Below are 6,000 nucleotides of genomic sequence, written 5' to 3' on the forward strand. Positions count from 1 at the left end.
GATCACAGGATCACTGTCAAATTGTTTTTTTGTCGAGTGTGGCTAACATTAGCAGAACTAGCACTACCATCCTTCAGCCCTCCTGGCTACAACTACAGCTAGCAGCAAGTGGTACACTACAGCATAGACATAACATATGAAGGGCATTGCAGGCCCACAATAATAAAAATATTAATAATTAATTCAAACAAATAGTAATTCTGGTGTCAACAAGGGTGAACACACACATCTGTAATTTTGCAGAAGATTCCCTCTGCTCCCTCATCATTGTACTGTAACTCAGGTAAATTCAGCCACTACTTCATTTTACTCCATAATGTTGTCCTAATAGTGTAAGTCATCGTCTATACGTGTGTGTTTGATGTATATCTATATGGAACATGTTCTGTCTTCTCAAGGTTAGATCATTTTATTTCACCCCATCAATCATTTGATGATGTTAACATCCCCTGAGTATTGCAAAAGACGCTCTCCAGAGCAAGCTTATGGAAGCAAGAAAGACAAGAGTACAAGGAGAATAAATGCACAAGGGAGAGAGAAGACAGATGATAACCAGAGAAAAAGACAGATGGAGTGAGAGACACTGAGTCAGGGTGAAGTAGTCTGAGTGAGAAGAACATGGAAATTTGTAGAGTTTCCTGTTTGGGCTGGACAGGATACATGAGGGTACATCTGGACAGATTAATCCCATAAACAGTATACAATCCCTCCCTTCCTGTTCTTTGTGGAACAGGGAGACCTTTCCTCTAAAGATGGTCAACTCTCCAGTTTAAATGTACAGTGAGTCAAGGTATGTGCTGTATTCTGCCATTACAGTCTGTCAATCTTTGTTGTAACTGATAATGTTGTAGTCATGAAATTAAAACCCAAATACTAAATAAGTTAGGACACTGTGTAAAAAGTTGATAAAACAGGATTTGACAATCATTTAAACCCAATATTTAATTGAAAATAGTGCAAAGACAAATGTTGAAAATGAAAAAAATATATGTTCATGTTAAATTCGATGTCAGCAAGACATTTGAAAAAATTTGGAACATTGCAATGACCAGTTCCTGGAGTTTTGAAATGCTAAGATACATATAGTATAGTGTTTAAATTCTCAGTGTATTAGAAAATGATTAAGTGAGCATAATTTACAGGTTTGTTGAGTCACTCTCTGCTTGAAGCTGTTAGCTAACACCATTTCTGTAAGAGAAAAAAAAATACACTGCCTGGAGGCCCTTTGGCAAACACCAAAACACCAGTACAGGTGAAACAAATAATTGAGCAGAACTCTGTGGTAAATAGCTGGAAGGCGCACATAAAGAAGCTTTAAGGATATATGAATTCAAACTCAACATTGATTAGGCTATTCAGGCTAATGTGTTAGCTTGTTTAAAGCTACACAGGTTATAGACAATGCTAATGTTAGCATAAGCTAGGAAATGACCGCAAGCGAATATAAGTTTGATAGCGTTATGATAAGTTATACAAAAGGTCCCATTTAAACTTATTTGTAAGCTGTTAGCTACCATCTGACAACAGTTACAGTTAGCATTCAGCCATATTCAACCCAATGTTATTAGCTAATAAGTTGTAATCCTGAAGTTATATTTTGATAGTGCTAAACAATGCAAGTAGATTCAAGTAAACGCAAGAGTCACCCCTAGCCTTTGATATTTGCACTTGTCTACAGCAGTTCGGCAGTTCAGATATGTTGTTCAAGGCCCAATGTTCCCTCATGGTTTCACTGTGCATTTCTTTCAGCTGCTAATCAATCTTAAAGTAGTGAAATGTACACAATTAAATCAGATGCTTCGTGAGACTTCAAACCGAGAGCACAGCAGTGAAACATTAAAGAAGCAATAGAGCTCCTAACCTAACTTTAAGTAAGCACCATGTGAATGTGGTCAATTAAATGTCATAGTGGTGATTTTGTTGTGCTCCAGAATCATATCACCACCACTTTAAGAAGAATGAAAGTGAGAAACATATTACAGAATTAACTTTCATCTAATACTATGTGGTAGTGCTTTCTTTGAATTAGAAAATTTGTTTTACTGTGTGTGAGGGTCCAACCATAATGTTAGTGGAAGCTCCCATGACATAAATGCAGTTCATTTGCACAGGACTGGAGGTGTCAGAAAGCTCATAAACTTGTGAAAAAACAGGAGAGTTACATGAGCAAAACCTGAAGATGTAAGATCGGACACAGGGATCTTTTTCATTTTGCTATCAAGCTAATTCTTTTATCATGATTGATAAAAGATGATTGAATTTAACAGGTGAGATGCGTGACATTTCTTCTCTCATATTTCAACAAAGAAAATAACCAAGAGAGGGATACTTCTTCTGCATTTCTCTTTTTCTCCTTCATCCGGCTGTTTCCAGTTACCTTTCAACCGGTGAAAAATATTTACTCCTGAAAATGAAGAGGATAACTTTCCATCCCAGATACTGTTCCAGGAGACATCTGGCTTGTGTTAGAGGAGCTTCAGTGTGCTTGTGTGTGTGTGTGTGTGTGTGTGTGTGTGTGTGTGTGTGTGTGTGTGTATGCGTGTGTGTGTGTGTGTGTGTGTGTGTGTGTGTGTGTGTGTGTGTGTGTGTATGTGTGTGTGTATGTGTGTGTAGAATGATAATCATAAGAGAAGTGTATTGTTTCGCCGTCTGTGCTCTCCCACAGGGGAAGTCAGCAGCAGTGAATTCCAGAGAAGACAAGCCACAAAGTATCCCAACAAATAGCAGTGAAACACTCTCTCTCACACACACACACACACACACACACACACACACACACACACACACACACACACACACACACACACACACACACACACACACACACACACACACACACAATGGACCTCCCCATTGTGAGTGTACTGTACGTGTAGGTGGTGGTTCTTGTTATACAGTACTTCCTCCTCTCTTCTGAATGCACAGAAACATGCGGGGTGGAAATGTTCCTATTCAAACCAGCCTCTGAGGTAAAGCATGATGAGTTCACTGTTTTTTTTTTCGCACTGGTGAATGGTTCTAACTTTCTCCTCACTGAACCTCTAGCATACTAAAGCCAACCTTCGGACCGTGAACCTGCTTGCAGTACTATATAAACAACATGGTTGAGTAAGTCATTGTGCTGACAGCTTTCAAATAAACAGAAAGTCCAGTTCGGTTAATGATGTGATAGTCAACACATAGGATCTGTAACGTTGTTTTTTATGATCTCTTATGATACTAATGTAATCCTTCTAGGGGTGACTAATTATATAGATCATTAACATACTTTTTTCATAGTCATAACTGAAAGAAACTTTAATGTAAAAATCTTGCAAAATTCAACAATTTGGATTTAGGTATGGCTTTTTTTTTTTTTTACAGAAGAATTATCTGAAAGTTCAGAGAGGTGATGAGTATCTTAAAACAGAGAAGGCTTTTCTGGAGCTATATTAAGGATAATACATGGACCATCATGCCTTGTAGCAACCTGCCAGCTGAGCAGGTTTTGGGTTGCCAGTTTGGCGTAATATAAACATATATCAGTAAAAATAAAATCAGTTTCTGTAAAGTGGTCAAGTGAGGTTATTGGCTTCGCTGCCACACAAATTCTTCAAATTACTTAAAGGAATAGTTCAGAATTTTGGAGACCAATTATTCCTCTCCCTGATGAAAGTAATGTGAGAGGTTGGATGCTACTGTCTATTTGGTCTGGTATCACTGTTAAATTTAAACCTGGAGGGAGGAGACAGTCAACTTAGCCAAGTTCAAAGACTGTTACAAAGACGAACAGGCTTCTGGCTATGTTCAATCAATCTACAAGCATTTATGAAGCTAACTGATTCATTTCAGTGTAATATGGTGGATTCAAAATTTGTAGGAAATCAGCAATGACTTTTGACATGACAGTTACAGGACAAGAAGATTTTCTTTCAGGTACCAGAATCATGTGCTTTACAGCTTTTTGATTCAGTGTTTTCTCATATTTATGCTAAGCTAAGCTATCTGCCTGATGACCCTTGCTTTTTTTCATCGTAAATCTTTTTTATTAATGGTCTTGATTAATTTGTTGGTCGCAAATAGACCTCACTATTGATTTCAGAAACCACAACTCCTTTTTTGCATGCTTGTTGTTCCTCTGATCATATTTACGAACATTACAAACCATTTCTGTAGGAGAGACTAAATATTTCTTAGGATATAGCATAAGTAAATGCTCACAAGTTATCAAATGTGTGTGTGTGTGTGTGTGTGTGTGTGTGTGTGTGTGTGTGTGTGTGTGCGTGTGCGTGTGTGTGTGTGTGTGTGTGTGCTGCTTCTCTATTAAACTCTGGGACCAGGCAGCAGTACAGCTGCTGGCAAGAAATCACAAAGCACAATGAACTAAAACTCCAAATTTTTAAATTCATTTTAATTATGCTACTTTAATTAACTAACCACCCCCTCCCTCCTTCATTTGCAAACTTTAATTAGCAATTAATACATATTTTCGTTGCACTCCACATGTTGCAGTCATAGTGGGAAAAAATGTCCTTTGAATTTTAGTTTGGAAATCAAGCTTTTTATTTTTTTCAGACTTTGATTGGACTTTATGAAATTGTCAGATTTAGAGGTAGTCCTCTGAGCAGATGCAGGTTTTGGTGCAGAAATTCCCAAAAGAGTTCTCTCCTCCTTTTCTTTTCACCCTGAATATTTCATCCATCTTTTCCAGGCAAACCTCCATGCAGGTTTTCTCTTTTCCTCAGATGCATGGCCAGGCTAATAACGTGTCAAAGAAGCTCACAACAGCACAGACCAGAGGAAAATGGAACACGCCTGAGGGTGGAAAAACACTTCAACATTTCTCGCAGTGCTCTTGAATTCATTAAGTGCCAGGACCCCTGACTACTGCGCATGATAAGGGGACAGGAAGTAAAAAAAACAAAAACAAAACACTGATGCGTGACTTTTATTATTACCCTATGCTTACTGAATGAGAAAAAGTTGTGTTATTCTAGCATAATTACTTTTCTATTATCTGAATGTAAAAAATCCTCTCTGGTTTTAACAAGTTAGATGTGAATTACATTAAAAAAAAAAAAAAAATTCTGAGGAGTCTGTTTTTCTTCTCACAGACCGACTGCAGAAAGACACGGCTGGTAGGTTGTTGTGACAAGGGAAATTATAGTTGATGTGTTTTTGCTGCAGGTAATGGCTGCCTTACTGATATGCAATGTCAAATCAAAAGTTGACAGTTATAGCCTGGCAAAACTAATAACAACATTAATTTATTTTAAACTGTACGACTGGCGGTGTCACTGCAAAATAAAATGCAGAGTTTAATCATGTAGAGATTTGCATATCTGCTTGCTTGGGAAGAATAATGAGAAAAAAAGTGTGCTTGTGTTGAACTTTTGCTTCTTGTCAAAGTAGGCATGGTGTTCCTAGAAAGTAATTCTCTGTTCAATGAGAATAAGAGGATTCTTGCAACTTTTTATTTTTGTATGTGTGATTTTTGGCTTGTATCTTATCCCTGAAAACAACTCTCCCTAAGCCCTAACAAGTCTCCTTCTCCTTTTGTTTTACTGCAGCTCAACCTGGATTTACAAGCACCGGATCAACCTAACCCCTTCAGAATTTACCCTGCGGGAAAATGACATAACACAAAACAGTGAGGGAAAAATCAACACTAAACACTGAGTCATAGCCTGGTAACTTGCCTAACACCTAAACCCAGTCTCTTCGCTGCAGCACAAACAAGCAAGGCTCCTCTTCGGCCCACTGAGCCACAAATAGAAAAACCGTCTCCTTGATTGTCTGATGGCCTCGTCACGACTACAGTGAGTGTCCCTTACAGCAGGCTTTTGTTGCTGATTGAATGGAAAAAATGACCTCATTACAAAAGAACAAGATAGCATCAGAAATAGGTTACATACTTTTCAAAGCCCCCATGCTGAATTAGGTCATTCATGCATTTCTTCCTCTATTTATTCCAAGTAAAATAAACACCTCAAAACAGCACATAGCTCCTTTATACAGTGA

The sequence above is a fragment of the Notolabrus celidotus genome, chromosome 16 (genome assembly GCF_009762535.1).
Source record: "Notolabrus celidotus isolate fNotCel1 chromosome 16, fNotCel1.pri, whole genome shotgun sequence".
Taxonomy (NCBI): Eukaryota; Metazoa; Chordata; class Actinopteri; order Labriformes; family Labridae; genus Notolabrus; species Notolabrus celidotus.